Genomic DNA, 12,789 nt, shown 5'->3' with positions numbered 1-12,789 from the left:
AGTTATCATCCGAGTCGGCTTCCAGGTATTTTTCCTGATTGAGTTCTTAATAAATGAATTAATGAGATTAATTTATTCGTGCATAAATTAATATAATCTATAGAGTATCTCAAAAGTTTTATGAAAATTTTTGTTATACACGATCCGCCTCTTCCCCCCGCACCACCACGCTTCCGCAGCCGGATTCGATTCGGCAACCAACAGAAGCCACAACGTCGGGTAGGGTGGCAACCAGGGGGGCATCTACCGTCGAGGCAGCCACCCCGCCTACTCTGCCCCCGGTGAAGGGGATCCGTTCAACTATCTCGTCCAGAAACCGTTCGACACTACCGAATTCGCTTCCGAAGTCGTCACCCGGCTCATATCTTTCTCCAACATCTTCAGTGTCCCTCAGCACGGAGTCGACGCTGGAAGACGAAGAAGACCATGAAATCTCAACCACAGAGGGGGGGTCTGGACGGACGATAGGAGAATCGTCTCGATTGGGGGAACTTTAGGCCATTGTTCTGGTGATTAAAAAGACAAGAAGCTAAGTTAAAACCCTGACGTCAAGAGGAAGAAAGGATGGCTATTCTAAACGACGACAACTCACAACGCCTCGACTTGACGTCGACCATTCATATGGGAATGGTAACGGCGAGTGCTCATAGGATTCCAGGTTCCCCAGAACCCAGAAACCGGACGCACACAGACAGTAAAGAGATGATATCCACAGCGGAAAAATAAAACGGGGTAAGTTTCCCTAACTTCTACATTCTGCACATTCTTTAGACATAAACACATAGTTCAAACGAAAAGAATAGAAGGAGCCCGTGTATGAGAAAAACGGACAGAGGGTGGAAAGGCTTACCGATGAAGAAGGATTCCCGGGAAAGTCTGGAAGAAAGAACGGCTGCGCAATACGCCTCGAAGAGCAGGAAGCACGAACCGGAGGTTGGAGAGGAAGGAGTCCGTCGGAGAAGGCGGCAGTCCAAAAGGTGAAAAAAGAGTTTGAAATTTTGAAAAAATGGCTCTCAAGTTCGTAGAGGGTATTTAAAGGAACGGGCATCCTCGACCCTGACCGTCGGATGAAGATTTAAAAAAAAAAAAAAATCCAACGGCAAGGGAATCCTGTCCGGATCTAACGGTGATAAAATAGGGCGGGAAGCGAAGAGGTCGCGATCCAAGGGCCCATATTTGTCCTTTCAAAATAAGGTCGTACGTTATCATAAGAAATCAATCGACGCGACGGTTGCGTCCCCCGAAAGAAATCTGAAGCGCCCAAGCCATCATTGCAAACGGAGGCTCGGGACCGGTTTCCCACACCCAAAGCACGGAAGGACAACTGAACCTAAGTCCGAGGCCGCCCAAAAGGAGCCCTCGACCTGGGGGGTAGCTGTTGTGTGGGAAAATGTGACGGATACATGGACGAACGATAATGTGACACGTGGCCTTGACTATTCCCCACCGAACGAAAAGCCCTCGACGTCTACGGACCCCTCCTATTCCGCTGCGAAGGCCCAGAGGACGAAGTCCAAATTAGGGCGACGATCACTTATGGCGTCGACTGATCGCGCCGTCAAGATTGAGGCATGGAGCTCTCTCGACCGCAGAAAAGGCCACCGAAGAGGGCGATTGGACTAAGCAGTGCTGACGACGAGGGGAACGTTCTTTAGAGGACGTGACGGGTTACGTGCAACAGTGGAGGACGTCTGCAGGCATTAATTGCAAGCTCTCAAACCGCCCCACATAGGGGACATAAAAGTATTACGGAGAAGCACAAAGCCGTAATAGGAGACTAATTGGCTGAGTGAACATTGCTGATTAGTGGGCTACGTCTGGGCCTACCGAGGAAGGGCACTTGAGTGCTCCCACCTAAGAAGGAAACCCCATGAACGAAAGAAGCCCAGTATAAAAAGAGGAAGACCCCCAGTGAGGCAGGAGTTGAGAAATTAAAAAGAAAAAGAGATTGAAGAAGAGTAATGGCTGTAAATTATTACATTCTAAACATAAATACAAAGTCACAGTGGATGTAGCTCTCGTTTTATAGAGTGGACCACAATAAAAATTCATTGTGTCATTTGTCCATGTATGATTTAGTTAACACACAAACACACATGTTCAACAAATCCACACACGTTTAATACACCCACGTCCGGTAATCTAAAGAAAAACTAAGAGGTAACCCGACCGGTTTTTTGTTGGCAAAATTTGACCGTCAACATGATGTTTTAAATTAAAATTATCCCAAAAATAAAATCAATCCCCTTTTAATTTTAGATGGTTTAAATCCATGATTCTATTCCAGTTTTAGAATAATAATTTAGACCACATATTCAAATCATGAATGTAATTCTGATTCTAAAATTAAAACTATCATGATTTAAATGCTCATACCAAACACAACCCTAATCTTCAACTAGACTTTAAAAAAAAAATCTTTTAACTAATAACAAAAGAAAAATGCCGATCTTCAATGCTCCATCCCCAGTCCAGACAAATCAGACTGAAAGTTAGAACTTCCCTTCCACTAATATCAGCACTGTCAATATAACAATCATCGTCGTCAACGGTTCAAGCAATCTCAATCATGCCAAAACTGGAAAAATAAAATAGAGAAAAGAAAACCAGCAAGTCAATTAGTCAAGTCCCTCATTGGAAGAAGAAAACTTTTTACTGAGAAAACCCATGAGCAATTTACTCGTATTCACCTTTGCGCACCCCAGCCTCCGGCGAGCCGAGATCCGCCGTCGTTACCAGCATTCGGCGAGCCGAGATCCATTGAACCCAGATCCCCACGCGAAATCAAACGATAGATCTCCAAATCCTTCGTGAAACCTTCCACTACTTCACCAAATTAAAGTCACGAGGATATAAATGAGAAGAAGCATGCTCAACTTTTGGGGTGGGGTTTGGAGTTCTCAGATCTGAGATTAATAGAGGGAAGATCAACTTCTGGGGAAAAAATGGAGGCCTTTTTTTATCTGCTTGGTTTTGATGCCTTCTTGGTAGATCTATTTGGTTTTGTTATGTGAAATTGGTTTTGATTTTGATAGACATATTTTGTTTGGTTTTGATCTTCGGTAGATCTGTTGTTCTTAGTTCTAAGTGTTGTTTTTTGTTTTTTCTCTTTTCAGATCTGGAGTTTTTTAAAAAAATTTAATTTTGGTGTTTTTTAAAACATAATAATAAAATTTATGGAAGTTTGTTTTTTCTCTTTTCAGATCTGGAGTTTTTTTAAAAAATTTAATTTTGGTGTTTTTTAAAACACAATAATAAAATTTATAGAAGTAAAAAAAAACGTTCATTACCCTTTTTTAGTGAGTCACGTGAGACGCACATGTGCGACTCTCACTAAACTTAACACGGCATTTTCAATTAGATTAAAATTGTAATAAATTTTAAACGTTAAAGAATTTATTCGTATCCTGATTTAAAATTTAAAATTATGATTAATGATTTAAATAATTTTGTAAAAATCATACTTGTACACTAAAAAAAGATCATATTTATTTGATATTAAAAAATCTTTTTACTCGTTTTGAAAGCGTAAAAAAAAATGAAAATATTTTGTTTTATTATTCTAAATTATTCGTTTTATTTTGTTTCAAAAAAAAACTGTTCATTTGGGTTTTTTTAGTTTTCCAAATATTTTGGGGTCGTGGACGGGTGGATAGGTGACACAAGGCCGAGTGGGATATTTTAAGATGTGGGAGCATTTTGCTTCAACACGTTTGTCATCCTCCTACAGATATATTTTAAATTTTTCTACTATCTAAAAATTTCAAGACATGTTCTTTTATCTAAAAAATTTAAAAAAATACAACTCGAGTTTTAACTTTATTTAAGTTTACGTTATTTTAAGTTTTAATTTTATTCAATTTTATTTAAATTATAATTTTAACTTAAGTTATAATTCAAATTTAACTTAAAAATTACACTCAAGTTACACTAAAAAGAACAACCCCTTAATTTTAAAATCAAAAATTAACGCAGCTTAAAAAAATTAAAAATCAAAACCTATCATCCGTCGCCGAGAATTAACTAGAAGAGCTTTTCAAAAAGGCAAAAAAAAAAAAAAAGAATTAACTAGAAGAGGCTTCCATTTGAGGGGGGAAAAAAGACAAGAAGGGGACAGAACTACCAGTCAAATTGCCCCATCGCATTTTTTTTAACTTGTAAGTTTTATTTTTTTTTTTTTTTTTTTTTTTTTTTTTTTTGAGGGAAGTAATTTTCCCATTTTCCATTGGGATGGAGATGCCTCTTCGGCCTTTGCTACTAAAGCCTTCAAATGGGCCAGTATGCTCGTCAAGCCCGAGAGCCCAACCTGCTTATCCTGCCACACCCTCTGCAAGAAGAAAATTCAGGAATATAGGAATACTAACGAATTCTCTCCATCGATTAGGAGTTGGTATTTTCCACCTCCGAGGAGGACAAAGTTCAATAATTGTCTATAGGATAATTGACACAGATAGTTCGTAATCTTTTTAATACATTACAGTTTATTCTCTATTCTTATAATATTAGTAAAATGATTCCTAACGTCATTAAATTAGTGCAATTAAGTCTTTTCTGTTTAATTTTATTAATTTTTTAACATAATTAATCATGTGCAAGATATGTAATCTTATAAAAGTTGATATTTTAATAAAATACCAAGACAATGGTATTTTTATTTTTTTAAAAGGAAAAAGACAACAAAAAGAAAAAAAAAAGCGTAAACTCATAAACTGAGAGAAAAAAAATAAAAAATAAAAACTCCCTTGCCCTCCAACGTCCTACCCACATCAGAGATCAAAATTTTAAAATCAAAGAAAATAGCCAAAACCCAGATCAGAGATCAATTATTCAAAATCAAAGAAAACTACAAAACATATTAGATGACTAAAAATTAGATGTGGGATTTTCGTTGTGAAGCTGAGGTGAATAAGACAAATGATCTTCTTTTGCTTCTTCAAAGACAAGCTCCACGATTTTGAACACAAAGATTCATGCAAATTTTGGAACAAAGGGTCATAATGTTTGTAGTTTAAGAATTAACAGTGCTAACAACCTTTAAGCGTGGTTTTCCTCCATAATCTATTGGTGGCTTAGGTAAAGACATGGCCTATACAATTAGACAGAAAACAAGAGACTTGACACCAACTGCCAAGCAGGCCCAAGAAAAGAAAACCCAATAGAATCTTTAGAAAAAAGAAAACCCAACTGCCAAGCACATCGTTCTTCTTTCCCTCCTGGTACAGCTCCTGCTCAATGGCATTCCTCAGCGACTCGAACCAACTGAGGAACACCGATTTCATGTAAGGCAGATTCAGCGCTAGCTTCTTTGAGCACATGTCCATCAAAAGCTCCTTATACTTATCGGCGGTGTTTGTAGAAAGGGATGGTCGGCGACTATCAGGTTATGAGGGACTTTATTTTGCAAAAAAATAGAGACGTTTGGTTCATGGATTATAATCATGAGATTATAATCATTTTTGATTTACGTGTATTTTTTGTAAGAGAAAACACTGTAGCGAACCATGAACCATGATTCAAATCGGGGTACGAATCCCTCAATCAAACAACCCCTTAAATTGTCCTTTAGTTTTGGGTTTTTGTTTTCAATTATAAGATACACAAGGGCATTTGATTACTCTCTCTACAAAATTATCGTCCCGTTTTTTTCGCTGATTCAAGTTTAAAATTTGAGTTTTGTTACAGTAAAAAGCTCTCAACAGTCACATTTAATTTTTTTATTACAGTAAAAAACTCTCACACAACATCACATTTCAACTCAAATTAAAAACTCAAATTATTTAAAACATCCTGAAAAATGATTACTCATATTTTGGGTCTTACGGTGGATTGATATGCCTCAAGTCTATCTTGAGTATCTTTTTTGGGTTTGCTCACATTGGGAAGAAAAAGACCTTACTTTTTTATTTCTTTTCTTTTTTCTAATATTTTAAAAAATAGTGAGTTGATTTATGTGGGAATATTTTTGTAACTTTAAAGTGACATGTGAAGATTATCTGTATAAAACCGTTTAAAATTTGACGGAGTTTAATTGCACTAATTTAATGACAGGCTGACAGCAGTCTTCGAAACAATCTGGTAGATAAGTACTATCAGTAATCCATCGTACCAGTCCTTTCATATCATTGGTCATTTCGAAGGCCAGTCCTTGAAATAATATGATAGATTTATACATGTAATCTACCAAATTAATTCCCGGTATCAATACATACCAGTGGTTTCTTTTTTTTTCAGAAAATTTAATTTAGATACTCTCTTTTATATCGAAATTTAAGTTTTGATACTTTCTGTTTTTAAAAATCTTATGTCGGTACCTTGAACTTTTAGAAAACCTTTTTTAGTATTTCGGAACCATTTTTTAAGATACGAAAAGATAAAATTACTTTTATTATAAAAATTCATTTGTTGACCAAAAATTTTGAAAAAAAAAAGATTTTAAACATTGTTATACCTGTAGAGCATAATACTTTTTAAAAAATTTATCTCTTCAAAATCCTTTTTTAAAATCTTTTTTTTTCTTCAAAATTCTAGTTAACAGATGATTTTTTACAATAAGGGTAATTTTGGCTTTTTGTGTCCCAAAAAATGTCTTCGAGGTACAAAAAAATAATTTTCTAAAAGGTCAAGGTACCGATATGAAATTTTCAAAAACAGATGGTACCAAACTCAAATTTTGATATAACAAAATGTACCAAAATGAAAATTTTCTTTTTTTTTTCCTTAGGGAAAATGGTTGAACTTACATTTAAAGTATATGAGTTTGGATTTTTACCCATTACTCTGAATTAATACTTTTTTAACTAATATAGTTACTTGAGAAAAAAAAATATTAATCAAGAATAAAGAGTAAAAATTAAGACTCATACACTTTAAGAAGTATTTGTCTCATTTCCTCTTGTTTCTAGCATAAGTGACTAGAGTAATCTGCTAGATTAATATAAGCAATCCACTAGATTAGTTCCCGAAGTCAAAGATCGCCGTCAAGGATGATTTTTGGGGTATCTAATAGATTGACATTGATAATCTATCAGATTAATTCCGAAAGAGTACTTATATTTACACTCTAAAAATTTATAAATATCTCCACTAATTAATGTTCATCTAATAAAGATTGGAAAAATTTATCTTTTATAGATATAATTTTTATAATATCTATTTAACCCTTTTATATCCCCACCTAATTTTAATCTTGATTTAAGTTATAAAATAATATATATTAACAAAAAAATAAAAATAAAATACTTTCAATTTCAGGATCTAAAGGCAGCAATTCCAACTCTTGCGGTGGATTCATGCAAACGGTATAATAACCTGAGAAATTAAAAACTGAATGAATGAGACTAAATCAAACAAAACGAAAAACAAATTGACTCTTACAAATACTTTTAGGAGACGTTTGGTTCATGGATTAGAATCATAAGATTAGAACTATTTTCGATTTACGTGTATTTTTTGTGAGAGAAAACACTGTAGCGAACCATGAACCATGATTCGAATCGGGGTACGAATCCCCCAACCAAACAACCCCTTAACGATTTCAGTCCCCGGCAATGGCGCCAAAAACTTGTTGCGTGATTTTTATGCTCGTAAGTGCACGTGTTGCAATCAAGTAATAAAGTGTAGAAAGTACGGATATCGTCCCACAGAGAATGAATCACCAAGTGTACATGCAGAAATCAACTAATTTACCCGTTTTATGTGACAAAAATTGATTGTTCAAAAATTACCTAATTGTTATAAATGCATAAATGTAAAATAAACTGTAAAAAAGATTAACCAAAAGATCAAGAATACTAAAATGGAGTGTATGCATTGATGTAAATCAGCTAGACCTACGTTATACTTTTTTTTGTCACTTTTTGAGGTCATTTTTTTTGGCATGCCTAGAAAAATGTAAGGACCGTGTCTGCAAAATTTCATTTTTTTTATTTTATTATATTTTTTAAAAACAAAAAATTATAAAAATTATAAAAAATAGAATATTCATTAAAGAAAAAAAAATCATAAAAATAGAATATTCATCATAAAATGGTGCCGCTTGTTGCATTAATTCCTAAAAATCATATATTAATTTTAGAATGCAAAACATAAATAAAAATGTAAATTTTTCACCCATCCCGGCCCCTGAGCTGGCGCTTGGAGCCCCACTACGCGAGCCGGGGGTTTTTTGACAGGGTTTTACTTTTTTCGTCATTTTCTGAGGCCATTTTTTTCTGTCATGCCTAGAAAAATGTAAGAATCGTATCTGTAAAATTTCATTATTTTTTGACGTTGTTTTTTATTTTATTATATTTCTTAAAGATGAAAAATAAAGAAAGTCATAAAAAATAGAATATTCATCAAAAAAAGGTGCCGCTTGTTGCATTAAATCCTAAAAAGCCTATATTAATTTTAGAATGCAAAGCATACATAAAAGTGTAACTTTTTGACCCATCCCGGCCCCTGACCTAGTCCCTGGGCGTCCCACTACGCGAGCTGGGGGTTTTTTGACAGCGTTTTATTTTTTTTGGGGCCATTTTTTTCTAGCATGCCTACATAAATGTAAGGATCGTGTCTACAAAATTTCATTATTTTCCGACGTTGTTATTATTTTATTATATTTTTTCAAGACAAAAAATAAATAAAATCATAAAAAATAGAATATTCATCAAAAAATGGTACCGCTTGTTGCATTAATTTCTAAAAATCATATATTAGTTTTAGAATGTAAAAAATAAATAAGAATTTAGAATTTTGACCCATCCCGGCCCCTATCCCGGCCCCTGGGCGCCCTATTACGCGGGGCGGGGTTTTTTTGATAGCGTTTTACTTTTTTTGTCATTTTTTGAGGCCATTTTTTTCTGACATGCCTAGAAAAATTTATGTATCGTGTCTGCAAAATTTTATTATTTTTTGACATCGTTTTTATTTTATTATATTTTTTGAATACGAAAAATACTGAAAATCATAAAAAATAGAATATTCATCAAAAAATGGTGCCGCTTGTTGCATTAATTCCTAAAAATCATATATTAATTTTAGAATATAAACTTAATTAAAAATATAAATTTTTGACACATTCCGGCCCCTGAGCTGGCCTCTGGGCGCCCCACTACGCGGCTCGGGGGCTTTTTGACAGCGTTTTACTTTTTTTGTCATTTTTCTTGGCATGCCTAGAAAAATGTAAGGATCGTGTCTGTGAAATGTTCATATTTTTTGACGTCATTTTGATTTTATTATATTTTTTAAAGTTGAAAATAAAAAAAAATCATAAAAATAGAATATTCATCATAAAATGGTGCCGCTTGTTGCATTAATTCCTAAAAATCATATATTAATTTTAGAATACAAAATATAAATATAAATATAAATTTTTTACCCAGCCCGGCCCTTGAGGTGGCCCAGGGTGCCCCACTAATTTTTCTGGACATACCTGTAAAAGATTGCCTTAAAAAATGAAAAAAAAAAGTAAAACGCTGTTAAAAAGCCCCCGGCTTGTGTAGTGGGGCGTCTAGGGGCCGGGATGGGTCAAAAATTTACATTTTTGTTTATGTTTTGCATTCTATAATTAATATACGATTTTTAGGACTTAATGCAACAAGCGGCGCCATTTTTTTATGAATATTATATTTTTTATGATTTTATTTATTTTTCATCTTTGAAAAATAAAATAAAATAAAAATGACGTCAAAAAATTATGAAATTTTATAGACACTATCTTTACATTTTTCTGGACATATTTGTAAATATACTATTACATCTTGGAGTACTTGTAGTATATTTTTCATCTAGGAGTACCAGTAAAAAAAAAGTCCAATTAAAAAGAAAAAGAAAAAAAAAAAAAACAATTCACAAAAAAATTAAAAAAATAAATAAAAGAGTAAATGAAAAAAAAAAAATTAAGAAACAGAAAGTGGGTTGCATTTTAGTCAGCCATTCCTCAGATTGCATAGCGGACAAAGTGCAACAAGGTATATATAATACAACTATGTGCACAAGTGTTTGAGCAAAAAAAATGACGACCACAGAAGAGAGAGAATAGATCAAAGGGAAACCATAATCTCACATTAAAAAATAAAAAAAAATAAAATGATTAGCTTAAAAAATTGATTAGTAAATAAATATAAACACAAGATGAAAAACAATAGCAAAGAAAATTTAACATACCTCCACGTAATTTTTTAAAATAATGATTGAATGGTAGAAAGGTTTTGCTTTGGATTTTTGAAATATAAATAATTTATAATTTGTCAATATGATATTGGAGGGTGTGTAGAGAGAAAAATGACACTCTATCATTAGTTTCTCTTTTGTAATAAAATTAAATTATATAATTAGATTTATTGTCCTTTTTTGTCATTTTATTTAATGATGTTTTTTGTAATTAGAAATTTTTAATTGAAGGGGGTCTGGAGAGTACAAAGGGAGTGCATATATAATCACCTAATTTATTTTTATTTATAATTAATGTGGGGTATGTTAATGTTTTTTATGTAATTTTATTGTAGGATAAAATTGTAATAAATGTAAATTATGAATTGGTAGGGGTAGTGATGAATTTCGTAGGTGCAAATATAATTACTCTTTCTGAAATCAACACGAATAACTCCAAAAAAAATCACCAAGTTACCAAAATAATTACCAAATTAAACCATCAAATTACCAAAAATGACCAAAATAAAGAAGAACAAGGTTAGGGTCAAGATTAGGACGGCATCCCTCGGTTGCAGCTCTAAGATAAGGATTAATCTTAAACCTTATCCCGATTTTCAAAACAAGAAAATTTCTTTTAGCATGAGAAAAAAAATTAAAAAATTATTTTAAGTTTTTGAGAAAAAGTAAAATTTTCCTCTAACATAAGCAAAAAATTAAAATAATGATATAAAAAAACTCACTTTTTTGTTTTAAAAGTAAACAAAAATTTATTTAACAAATGATTAAGAACGTGACTTAAACTATCGGTTGTTTTTCCATCTATTTATTTGAGACATGGACTAGTGCAAATTTTTTTATTAGTTCAGTGACTAAATTTGATATAATTTCTAATATTTAAAGGTTTTTTATGCATTTATTTAATTGAGCGAGTCATTTTGATATATCTTTTTTAGTTCATAGACTGAATTTGATATAACTTTCAACACAAGAACTATTTCTAAATCGAGAAAAAATTCGAGGATCTTTGTGAATTTAACTCTTTTCTTATTTATATTGAATTTGTTGCATATATAGCTTTTGAAAAAAAAAATTTGCTAGAAAAAGATGTGCTGCTTAATGTTATTTTGTTGTGCATCTTAAACATTCTAGTTATGGAAGTTATTTTGATATTTGTTTTTATTTCTAAATAAAGACACGACTGAATTTATCCTCATATAATTAATTACAAGGAATTTGTTATATGCAGGAATCTGTATTTATTGTTGATCATGAAAGTGAAAGTGAAGGTAATTGACAATTTGTCAATATGAAAGGTAATTGTCAATTTGTCAATTTATGTTGTATAACCCAGAAGTTCACCACATTAGAAAAATTAGTTATATTCACATACCGCTTTTTATTCGTCACACCCTTTTTAAATTTTAATTCACCGAATTTATCCTCATATAATTAATTACAAGGAATTTGTTATATGCAGGAATCTGTATTTATTGTTGATCATTAAAGTGAAAGTGAAGGTAATTGTCAATTTGTCAATATGAAAGGTAATTGTCAATTTGTCAATTTATGTTGTATAGCCCAGAAGTTCACCACATGTGAAAATTAGTTTTATTTACACACTCATTTTTATTCTCCACACCCTTTTTAAATTTTAATTCGTTATGACAAAAAAACCATCACATAAAATGATAAAAAAGACAATTATCATTAAAAACGTTGCCAGAAAAATCATCAGAGCTGAGGGAGGGTTCAATAAACTCTCTTCTTTCTCTCCCTCTACCACACATACACTAAGCACACCTCTATTTGATCAAACATTTGGTCTCACACTTTAATTGGCCTATTTTATTTACTTTAATTGTGTTAAGAGGCTATTTGATATAATTAGCTAATAAAATCATTCATGAGAGAGGAAGTCTATAAACCTCAAATAAGTTAATAAATCGGAGTGTCCATTACATTATAAACTGATATTTAATATACATAAATAATTATTAAGTTCCTAATGATAATGTTATCCATGTTTTAACTCATATTAAAGTTATTATAATAATGAAAGTCTACATAAAAATATTTCAACAATATTAGTATCGTCTTGAGTGTGAGAAATTTTGGGTATATTTAAGATTTGGTTATGAGCGGTTTTGGATGGTGGGAATTTTGTCAGCCCACCTTATTGGGTTTATAATGACGACTTAGATTAGATTTTTAAAATTAAATTATGTACTTATATATTTTATATTTAGTATTTGTTTTTAAATATATATTTATATTTATCTATCCGATTGTTTGGAATATCTAATTTTCAGTTTAGTTTAAGGTTGTGATTATAATTCCAATGGAGATGGTAGGTGATTAATGAATATTCGCGTTTAGATCTCGTTTTAAAATGATTTTATTTTTTGTATGAAAATAGAAATAAAAACGTTTTTAATTTCAGACAGAAATCATTTTTGAAAATGCGTTTAGTAATTTTATCAAGAGATTATTTTCAATATAAAAAAAATAATTAATATCTCTCTCTGCTTGAGAGGAGAAAACGAAAATAAAAAAATAAAAAATGACAAAGTCATTTTTCATTTCTCTCTCATTTTATACTAAATTAAAAAATCATTTTTATTTTTATTTTTTGTCTTTAATTATGTCAAATGCTGTTTT

The sequence above is a fragment of the Morus notabilis genome, unplaced genomic scaffold (genome assembly GCF_000414095.1).
Source record: "Morus notabilis unplaced genomic scaffold, ASM41409v2 Scaffold1692, whole genome shotgun sequence".
Classification (NCBI taxonomy): domain Eukaryota; kingdom Viridiplantae; phylum Streptophyta; class Magnoliopsida; order Rosales; family Moraceae; genus Morus; species Morus notabilis.
Note: the sequence above shows the minus strand (reverse complement) of the source record.